This window comes from Oratosquilla oratoria, chromosome 7, assembly GCF_046742065.1.
Source record: "Oratosquilla oratoria isolate Oo_2021 chromosome 7, ASM4674206v1, whole genome shotgun sequence".
Lineage (NCBI taxonomy): Eukaryota > Metazoa > Arthropoda > Malacostraca > Stomatopoda > Squillidae > Oratosquilla > Oratosquilla oratoria.
In genome coordinates, this window is record NC_134783.1 from 12,256,082 (window position 1) to 12,268,581 (window position 12,500).

Sequence of the window (12,500 nt, forward strand, 5' to 3'; positions counted from 1 at the left end):
CTTGTGATTATGGTCTTAGTGACCACAAGCTCATATATTGTACTAGGAAAGCTAGGAAGACGATTTTCAACAAGCACAACACAGTGAAGCTTCGTTCCATGAAGCATTACTCACGAGAACAGTTTGTAGATGAACTGGATAGGACAGACTGGTCGCCAGTTCTAAATTGTACCGATGTTTATAAGGCTTGGTCTAATTTTAAGTACACATTTCTTACTATTATAGATAGAGTAGCGCCTCTCAAAGAGATACGAATAAAATAGAGGACGGAGCCATGGATGACTAATGAAATACTGGGTTTAATTAGAGATAGAGACAGATTTATTGCAGGATTTAGGAAAAGTGGAAATCAGGAGGACTATAATGGCTTTCTTTACTATAGGAATTAGGTGAATTATTGGAAGGATAAAGCTAAAGCTGATTATTGTACTAAGATGGTGCACCAGAACAAACACGATCCAAGGAAGCTTTGGCAAACACTGAAGACCCTAGAAGTTCACACAAAGCCTAGTAACAAAGTAGACAGGATAGGACTCTTGATAAACGGTGAGCTCAACTCTGATAGGAACACCATAGCCAATCACTTCAACACCTATTTCACAACCATTGCCACAAAACTAGTTAAGTCCCTCCCAACAGGTTCTGGGAAGTTTGGGCTGAGGTACATTCAGGAGTATTATAAGGACAAGTCCTCAAAGTGTTTCAAACTGCATAAGACCACTCAAAAAGAAGTGTTTAAATTACTGGCTAGCATAAGTGCCAATAAGGCTAAAGGGTTAGATGACATTCCTGCGAGGTTTGTTAAGGATAGAGCCTCAATCATTACTCCCCCAATAACCCACATAATAAATTTGTCTATTGGTTCAGGATTTATCCCAAGCGACATGAAAAGGGCTCAGGTAACACCTCTTTAAAAGAAAAACGCAAAAACTGAGGCAGGTAACTACAGGCCTGTTTCAATTCTAGGTATAATTTCGAAGGTCTTGGAACGTACCGTATACAACCAGTTAGATACCTACCTCAGGGAACGTAATCTACTATACGGTATGCAATCTGGTTTTAGAACGAACTACTCAACAGACACCAGCTTAATATACCTTTACGATCTGATAAAACAGGAATGTGACAGAGGTAATTACACGGGTTTAGTCTTGTTGGATCTTCAAAAGGCATTTGATACATTGGACCATGATATTCTATTAAAAAAACTTCAGGCATTAGGAGTGGCGAATATTGGCTGGTTCAAGTCCTACCTTACAGGTCGCAATCAACTAGTACAGGTAAATGAAGCCTGCTCAAATGACAGAGAGATAACTTGTGGTGTACCACAAGGTTCAATTCTAGGACCGCTACTGTTCCTGATCTATATTAACGACATGCCAGGTGCGGTGAACTGTAAGTTACTGCTATTTGCAGACGACTCCGCTCTAATTGTCTCAGGTAGGGACCCAGTTGAAGTAGAGGAGAAACTGAGTGTCGAACTGTCATCGGTCCAGGACTGGCTCATAGATAATAGGCTGTCCTTACACCTCGGTAAAATGGAAAATATTGTCTTCGCATCCAAACCCAACCTCAGGAAACGCAGCGATGTACAGGTCAGATGTGAGGTTAATGTCTTAGAGTCAAAACAAGAAGTAACCTATCTTGGAATACCCTTAGATCAGTCCCTCTCAGGGAATGCTATAACAGATAAGATTGTTTCCAAGTGTTCACATAGTCAAATTTTTGTACAGAAAAGCCAGAAATTTTGATCTGGAAACAAAGAAGCTTCTGGTCTCAGCCCTGTTACAACATCACTTCGATTACGCTTGTAGCTCTTGGTACAGTAGTCTGAGCAGAAAAAACCAGTCCCGGCTACAGGGTACACAGAATAAGATAATTAGATTCATACTAAACCTACCTCAACGTAGTCATATTGGTATTGAATAATTTAGCAAGGTAGGAATGTTACCAGTAAAATATCGTGTCCAGCAGCTGAAACTAAACCAGGTTTACAATGTCATTCATAATTCTGCTCCCTCATATGTGAGCTGTAATTTTACATTATCGGCTGAGAACCGAACCCGGAACAGTCAAGAGTCTCTTATTGTACCTCATGCAGGTCCCTTCACCAAAAACAATTTTCACTTCACAGGTGCTCAACTATGGAACTCACTACCTGTGTCCATTAAGAAGACAAATAGCAAGGTTACCTTCAAGAAAAAAGTCAAGGGTTACTATATGTCTCAGCTATGGACAGAGAACAGCCTTGATTTTGTGTACTACTAGCTTAGTGAGGGATACCTGATTCCATGAGTAATACCATCCATATCTGCGTTCACTCATAACTGTTTCTGACCTCCCCTCCCCCCCTTTTTCAGAAGTTTAGTTCAGCATAACAATGATTGATGTTTACAAATTGGTTTCCACCTTTGTTTTGCCAGTCATAATGTGGCATATGTCTCAGATAGGTTCCGAGAACAGTTATGATCTGACCTTTTTCCTCATTCTCCTTGTTGTTTTACTCATTCGAGTACTGGTCCCCTGTACCCTACCTCCGGTGTTTCAGGTTATAATGTACTACTCATAGTAATTGCCCACTCCGTCCTGAGATTCAGGTAAAATGTTAGATTTAATTAATAGGTAACCCTAGCTGCAGTGTAGGATTCACTATAACTACATGTTGTTACAGATGTAGAATATTGTAGTATATCATTAATGGTCCTACTCTGATATAGTACTCACTCATACATGTTGATACAGATGTAGAAAAATGCAATATATTATTAATGGTACTACTCCGTTATAGTACTCACTCATACTGTTTTGTTACAGTTTAACATTATTTTGTTGTTCCTTTGCTTAATGCAAGGTTCCTTTTGGATGGTGCTCAAATATTTGGACTCAATGTTCCTGTGTACAAACATTTCAGTAATATTAGCAAAATTATAACAATGTTTACGTGTCATATGTGTACTGACTGGTATTACTCATGAGTGTCTCTGGTCCCCTCAACCCCCTATGTATGTTTGTCCATGTAAGGGCCCATCCCCCTTCCCCCGGCCACAAGTCAATTCATCGCGGCTGCACTGATAGTCGTTTGGCTCCCCACCTCGGCGAATCGACTTGTTTGCGCGCCAGTACAACGAGCAAGTCAGCTTCGAACTTTTGAAGCCCGAGAAGACTGCGCCTGCGCGGAGCGGCCACGTCGGCAGTTTCAGGGGTATATATACCCCTCCTCCCCAACGTCGAATAGAACTTGGTCAGAAGACGTCCTGCGAAGACTACCCACTGCCACGCCAATCCCAAGTCTTCATTACTCCAGTCGCAGGCTACTCGACGTCGGGTCTTCTCACCTTTGCTGTTCTCAAGACACGCCGCATCCGATTGGGCCAGAACGGTTCGTCCATACGCACCCGGACATCGCTACTGTTGTTACGATACGGAGGTGTTGAGCACCTCGTATTAGATGTTCCCATTCTACAACATTGTATTGTACACTTTGATGGTTTATTGTATTCGTTAACTCTTTTAAATCCATTGATTCCTTTTGATGTTTGATTAAAGCCCCAGCAGATCCAGTAGCACCCGAACTGGTATTACTTTTCAGGGCCGAGAGAACATAGTTCCTCGTTCGCCCTCACAGTCCATGTGACTTAATGTAGAAAAAATACCTGATGAGGACCACAATGGAAACAAGCGTTCATGCTTTTTTTGTTATCCTCGGCAATTTACATTTATTATTTCGAACTATGTGTTCTTGTCATTATTTGCACTTCATGTACATTGATTTATTGCCAAATAAAGTCTGTCTATCTATCTATCTATCTATCTATCTCTCTATCTATATATATATATATATATATATATATATATATATATATATATATGTATATGTATATATATGTATATATATATATGTTATATATATATATGTATATATATATATATTATATGTATATATATATATATATGTATATATATGTATAAATATGTATATATATATATGTATAAATATATATATGTATATATATATACATATATGTATGTATATATGTATAAATATATATATATATATATATATGTGTGTGTGTGTGTGTGTGTATCAAGATAGAGCAAGTCACGGCATTATCCCTTCACTGCCAAAATGGGGAGAGGGGTTGTTTGCCACGGATAGTATTAGAATAACATGAAAATTGACCGTAAGCCTCTGTTCTAAAGAAACAAACCATTGAATCATTATATTGACACATTGTGGTAGGAGTCGTAGTATTGGGTTTGTCTTTGATAGATTTACGTTTAAGAAAGAATTAGGCAAGAATTGGTTTACCAACAGAATGGTCAACGAATGATATAGAATTAGTAACCGTGTAGTGAGCGCTGAAATGGATGTTTTAAGAGGAGATTAGATGAATTTATGGATAGGAACGTGGAACTACCTGGTGTAATCCTTATGGTCTTTTGGAGTCTCCTCCATTCTTATGTTCTTATGTTCTCATGATTATTTTTGATATTTGTCAATTTTCGCCTCACCGGGTTGGACAGCAGTATGCAGGGACAGACGTAGGTTAGGTTAGGTTAGGTTAGGTTAGGTTAGCTGTTTGAATCACATTATGAATAGGGAAGAAAACATATTTCATAAAAAGTAATGGGTAGGTGATTCTATACAACTAAGAAGCTTACTTTATGTAAAATAACATGCTAAATGATATTACCAACCTAACTGAACTAACAACATTCGAGGATTTTTCTCTAATGTAAAACAAAAGGATCTTATTCAGCTGAGGGTATCCCAATGAAGCCCAAATAGTTCCAATCGATTTGTTGACTTAAGGCTCTTGCTTGCCTACAACTTATTTTCTTTTAGCACCAGGTGGAGATGGGCTAGCTTTAGGAAGCCAATTCGAAAAGCCCCCAAAAACCTCAGTGCCCAAGTTTTCTTATCAAAACACAATTTTTTTTTGTTCGTGTCCATTGACATAGCTCATTCGTAGAGACCATCTATTTTTTAGTGCCCATAAGACTTTTCAACGTCTTTTTTGTAACGAAGCCCAATCATAAAAACCCACAAACTTTTTTCAAAGACCATAAGTAAAAGCGCTCCAATAGCCAAGGAGCTCTTTCCGTCTCCTTTATCGCGAAGGACTTCACCATTCATCGAGTACCGGGGAAACCTTGCAAGGCGCCAGCCACGGGAGGAACCCCAGCTGCTCTTTAGAGAGGCAAGGGGAGAAGGTGGCCAAGACGTCGCAGCCGGCTTCCCGGCTGAGGCAAGAGGAAGATGGTGATCCAGATACCGCAGGCGGTTCTCGTCTGACCGAAAAAAAAAAAATCTTCCGAAACAGCCGAAGCTCCTGCCCACTTCGTTGCCTCAAAGGAGCTTTACCAGACCCTCCGACCGGAGAAGTCCTTCTGGTCCCTTATATGGGTGCTCAGGCCATTTCTTGTTAGGGACTTGACTCTTTACCCGTAGAGTCAAAACTGGGGAGAGTCGGTCCCATAATGGCTGCCGAAACCATGTCGTTCAACGGACTTGACTTTATCCATAGTGTCAAAATCGGGGAACACTGTTCACACTATGGTTGCCCAGGCCATTCTTCTTCGGGATATTATTCGGCATTTTAGCCCCTGAAAGGACGCTCCCTTTACCTTCGAAATTCTCCCAACTTCCTTGGTCTTCGGCAGGGCAGGTCCACTCTCGGGCAGAACTTTGCCTATAACACATATTGGCAGAATAACAAAGAATAACAGAATTATAGTAATAGCAATAGTAATAGTAATAGTAATAGTAATAGTAATAGTATAGTAATAGTAATAGTAATAGCAATAGTACCAAATAGTGGTGAAGTATGAATAGGAGTATACCAACAGTAGTGTACTGCAATATTAGTAGTTGTAAAATTACACACACACACACACACACACACACACACACACACACACACACTCACACACACACACACATATATATATATATATATATATATATATATATATATGTATATACTATTATATGCATGTATATATATATATATATATATATATATATAATATAAATATATATATATATATATATACACACACACGAAGAACCCACAGTCGGAATAAAAGGAAACTTTAGAAGAATGTGTAACTTCTATATTTCGGCTGATAGCTATAGCCCTCTTCAGGAAAGTACAGATTACAAGAATTTGCAGAGACATAAGTACAATGAGATGTGAGTAGAAGGGGAACACGCAGGGCTAAAACAGGACGACCCGTCACGCAGGGCGGAGTCAGAGGTGAGGGGATGTGTGGGTTGAGGTGTGAGGTCATGAGTGAAACGGGCGGGAAGTAGGGTCAGGTGGGTGATAATTCTTAACAAAGCGGCTCACAGCTAGCTGTGAGATTATGTCCGGGGACCATTGACCTTTGGAGATGTTCAAGTTCGGACATTATTCGATTAAGGCTGATTCAACAAATTTTCTTCTAAAACACAGTCAAACAAAACTGTGAAGCGTGCGCTTGTGAAAGAGTTCTCTAAACAGTCATCAACGGCAATGCAGATTTGGACATGGCACAAAAAATTCAAAGAGGAAGGCTGCCTGTGCAGAGCAGAAGGATCTGGACGACAAGTAACATCGGAGGAGACAGTCGATCAGGTTCGCCAAAAACTCTTGCGAAACCCCAAGAAGTCCATAAGAAGAGCAAGTCTAGAAACCCAGATTCCTCCAACGACAGCTTGACACATCCTGAGAAAACGCTTGGTGATGAAACCCTATAAGCTGTATTTAGTTCAGACCATAACGGCAGATGACAAGCGAAAGCGCAAACAATTGTGTTGATATCCAAGAGAAACTTGAAGAAGACGAGTTCATAGAGCGTCTTGTTTTCAGTGATGAGGCAACATTTCATAGTAATAGAAAAAGTCGATAAGCCTAATGTTCGCATTTGGGGAGAAGAAAATCCCCATGCCACAGTTGAGCACGAGAGGGCCTCACCAAAAGTGAATGTGCTCTGTGTACGTTTCAAGAAATAAGCTGCCAAACATGTTAACTATCAATGCATCAGAACTTTCATCACTGTACAAGAAACATTTGCTGGTGGGAGGCAGAGTCATAAATTTAGACGGAGTTTATCATTTTATCAACCCTTGTCATTCTACAGCAATGCAAAACTTTATTTCACAGGCTTTAATTTGTTTTCAGTGTCCAGCAGAGGTTTTCGGACAACGGTGCTGAGGTAATCTGTCTTCGCGCAGGGGGCGGGACATACATGTGATATCATGTCGTCTTGTAAATGAAGTCGTCTTAGCGAAATGATGAAGAATATTTACATAGCTGCAAATAATATATACTCGTTAGACTAAACAGAATATAAATTATTTGCAGACGTCTTGGAGTAAAATTGAAAAAGAAAACGATAAAATCTTTTGCTACAAAAAAAAAAAGAAAAAAACTAAAATGAATAACATAGTTCGACAGCAGGAGAAATAAGAGGTAAAAGATGTCTCGGTACGGAAGGGATGGAGTTAGATAGGCTGTACTACCTTTACTATCTAAATGACGAAAGATCGCAGGGATGAGGGGAGAGTTGACGGAACGAATTAGAACAGTCTATGATCAATCATGATAAGATAAAAGCTTACTCCAGCATACGGAAGTGGTCAATTTGTTTGAATAACAGAACATATGTCTTTGTTCTTCAACTTTGAATAGGTCATTATTTCCTAATGAGTCTTCAAGAACGCATATTCATTATGGAATACAATTTATCTTGAAATGAAACATGGGGCATGTTTGAGTCAGAAAAAAAAGGTGCATTGTATATACATAATTTAATGAATTATGTGTGTGAATGTATGTACATATAGTATAAACACTTAAACGCGCTCGTACACACACACACACACACACACACACACACACACACACACACACACACACACACACACACACACACACACACACACACACACACACACACACACACACACACACACACACATACACATACACATACACATACACACATACACACACACACACACACACGCGCGCGCGCGTGCACAAGGGTATCTACTGTGTACATTGTGAAGTTGTTTTGCACATTTCTACGCGTACTTCATGTGCTGTCCATACGCCTCACCTTCAGTCAAAAATATATATGATTGCAGTTTGTATTCTGGAAACATGAATTTCTGACATACAATAAACACAGTCTCGGCAAAAGAGGTGATAACGAGCATATCTGATATCCACGAGGAAAGTTATTTTCAGCGTATAGAACCCCAGCCAATAGCCGCGGAGTAGGCCAGAGGATACCGTGACGAACTTATGAACAGGTGGTCGTGAGTTCGATTCCCAGGACCGATGCTGGTTAGGCACGGAGGTGATCCAACATCGACCTAAGGGAAAAGAAAAAAAAAAGTGCCTTAGCGCAAACGACAGGGCTTTGCTCCACCAAGGTTTTCTTACTTCCTATTGCATGGCAGTAGGATGGTGAGTTTTGTACCTTAGCCGGGGTCATTTATCACTTTGCCAGGCCATTCTATTCGTCCTCCACTTCCAAGTACTACATTTGATGGTATTTCTTAAAGAGCTGTGGGTGGCGTGTATTTTGTAGATTTTAAATTTACGATGTAAAATTGTGTAACACATTGATGATAGTAACCCAAATTTGCTCATTGGTTAATCATTATTTTTGACACGATTCAAAATCATAAGACAGTCACAATCGGATCACTGTTTAGTAAGTGATTGGATTCTAATTTATTCATGCACACCGCAATTGCCATGAATAGATCAATCATTTATCTTTTGTTATTTAATTTTTACGTGGATGTGTCATTGCATAAGTAAGCACACATGACCCTGTTGTAATCCATTTCAATTACTTCTTAGGTAGCGGGTGGCACATTTCTTTTTATCATGCCTGGCGCCAAGCAATTTGATTATTTTCCGTGGCACCTCATTTGTAGAGAGGAAGTCATCATCCGTGTGTCATAACATTTAGATAACATTCCAGTTTTATGAAGTTAATTCTAGGGGTTTTGATAACATACCTACGGTCCAGAGTTTCGCAGTATTTTCTTACGATTGGAGAGTAATATTCCACTTGATAAAGAAAGCTGATCACTGTAATTTCTAGTATCCCTTCGTTCTGTTGTCTTCCTTAAATCTCTCTTTTACCACTTACCCCATCTCTTCGGCATTATACTCGTATTCTCCCTAAAGATATATGTGCTAGTTTTTGTCTGACTGGTTGGCTGACCAATTGACTGTCCGCCTAATTGGCTGAGTGCCTAACTGCCTGTCTGCCTGCTTACCTACTTGTCTGCCTACCCGACTTTGTGTGTTTGACAGACTAATTTAGACTGATGTAGACTAATATAAACTAAATAGACTGAGTACTTCTCTGTCTGTCTGTCTGGCTGGCTGGCTGGCTGACTAATTGACTGATGGACTGACTGACCAGTGAACGGGTTCATCCAGCAATGGAATTGTCACTAATTGTGAATAATGCAGAGAATTCTGGGGACAGAGAAGGTCGAGGTATGTGCGGAGAATAGTTTGGAATGAGGAAAAAATTAATTTCCGCTTTCGTCCTGTCGTTTACAGTTCCATTTCCTCTCGTACTTTATTCATTTATATGTTGGCATTTTAATATTTTCTTGTGTGTTTTTCATGGGTCTTTTATTTTGCCATTGCTCTTCTGGTTGATATGTTTTCATTACTTTTTGCTTTGGTGTTTTTGTTGCTCTTTCTATGTGTTTGCATATTTTGTTGTTGATGTATGGGAGAGCGTGGGTGTGAAATGAACCAAGGTTGATGATTATTTGAGCTTAATAAGAATGAAAAAATATAAAACTTTTGATGAGATTATTAACTCCTTTGTTAATATGGCACATGCTATGTAGGTGAATAATTTTTTTGGGTAGCAGCCGAAGTGAGTGAAAAAGTATTAACAGGTTCATCTGAGGGGTGGCCACGGAGATGAATGAAATAATCTGGCGAGTCAAAATAAAATGAAAAGTGATACTTTACACGTAAGGGAATATGATTTGGCAATTATTAGTCAATTGTTAGATAGCACAGAATATATATATATATATATATATATATATATATATATATATATATATATATATATATATATATGTATATATATAATTAAGCAGAGTCAAATGTGATTGCTAGTTCTGCTTTTTGTATTTTCTTTAGGACATTTTCTTTGTGTCTTAAGATGGTCTTATTGTCTCCATTGAGATCTGTGATTTCTTCGTAGGAGGTCATTTGCGTTGCCAGATTGCGCTTTCGATTCACTTAACTCTTCTTCAGTGACTTGGTATAGTGGCTGTCTCTATGTTAGAGCTGCTACTGAACTGAAAATGTCAAATGAATGGTACTTAAGGGCTGGACTAGCTGTATTGTGTACTCGTTCTTAGTGTCGATTGGTTCGTCCGATCGAGTGATCTCTCCCTGAACGTGTGTGGGTTTTGCCCGGCAACCAAGTTCTTCCTCATGCTCGGTAACGTTAACAGGTCGGATATCTGGATGTTCAAACTAGGGTTCATATCTTTGATTAATAGTGCTTCTAAGATGGGGAGGCGACGGGTATCTTGGCATGTCGTTATGATGTTCGTATTTTTCACCATTATTTCTCTTGTGAGGGTTGTTTGATATTCCTGTCTTAAATGGTTTTCAGGGGCTACAGATGTGAGATGGTAAGTTATACGTCTGTTTAGCTTAGTCGTAGTCATGCCAATGTAGGTAGAAGGTAGAACAGTTCCCTAGTGTGCAAGTAAATCTATATACGACATATGACTGTTGGATTTTTTTTTTTTAACGTTACGGCTGTTCCGTAATTAAGTGACTAGTTTTTTGCTTTTGCAATAAATTATGATGCTTAATGTTTTTTCTAGGTTTGCTGGTTTTACGTTTTGCTTTACAATTTGTTTCAGTATTCTCTCTTCTTCTTTGTATGCTGAAAAAAGTATGCCCTATAATGTATTTTAATTTCATCTTTTTCCTCAGTTTTTTTTTCTTTCTTTGCTTTGTGCCAATGGTCGATTATTTTCTTGGTGACTTCTTCTATATTTTGTTTGGTGAAGCCGTTGTTTAATAGGACTAGTGTAAACCTTTTTATTTCTGTGTGAACTTGTTTCCATGTGCTGCAATGGGTGAATGCTCTACTTATGTATGCGCTAATGGTTGAGTCTTGGTGGGCACTCACTTTTTCCGTATAATCATAGTCCGGGGGTTGTGGGTTTTACGTGTACACTAGTCGTGAAATGATCTTGTTTTTGTTCGAGTATATCTAAAAATGGCATGGATCCTTCTATGCTGTTGTCAACTGTAAATGTTAACCCAGAGGTGTCTTGGAATAAATTTTTTAGTACTCCAATATCTTCACTACACGTATTTTCTTTGAAGATATCATCAGTGTAGCAGCAGTAGATTTTAGGTTTTTCGATTTTGTTAAACACTTCTTCCTCAGTGCAACCCATATAAAATTTTGCAAATAGGACTGCAAGCGGAGAACCCATAGTGACTCCATTAATTTTTTGGCATTTTTCTCCGCGTGGGTAGGTAAAGGATACCTCTTTTGTGTAACACATTAGCATGCCACGGAATGTAGAATCTGGGATGGCTATGTTGGGAGTACTGTCGTTATGGTAAACACGGTCAGTTATGTATTTAATAGTGCGATCAATTAGAATGTGTGTGAATAGCTTTTCTACGTCCAATGAAGCTATGATACCATTGGCATTATTTGCTTGCAAGATATCCAAAAAGTCGGTTGCGGAGTTAAAGCTGAAGGTAGCAAGAATGAGTACATAACACAGCTAGTCCACTCTTTATATACCATTATCTGACATTTTTAGCTCAGTAGTAACTCTAAAATGGGGACAGCCATTATACCAAGCCACTGAAGAAGAGTCAAGAGATTCGAAATCGTGATCTGGCAACACATATGACCTCCTACGGAGAAATAATTTCAGATCTCAATAGAGACAATGAGACCACGGTCAATTATGCAATTACTAGTGCGATCAATTGGAATGTGTGTGCATAGCTTTTCTACGCCCAATGAAGCTATGATACCATTGGCATTGTTTGCTTTCAAGATATCCAAAAAGTCGGTTGCGGAGTTTAAGCTGAAGGTAGCAAGAATGAGTACATAACATAGCTAGTCCAGTCTTTATATACCATTCATCTGACATTTTTAGCTCAGTAGTAACTCTAAAATGGGGACAGCCATTATACCAAGCCACTGAAGAAGAGTCAAGAGACTCGAAATCGTGATCTGGCAGCACATATGATCTCCTACGGAGAAATAATTTCAGATCTCAATAGAGACAATAAGATCACCTTAAGACACAAAGAGATCGTCTTAAAGAAGATAAAAAAGCAGAACTAGCAATCACATATAACTCTACTTGTTTAAGAGAAACTCTCCTACCCATTTATACATACAGTATATGTATGTATATATATATATATATATATATATATATATATATATATACACATATATAT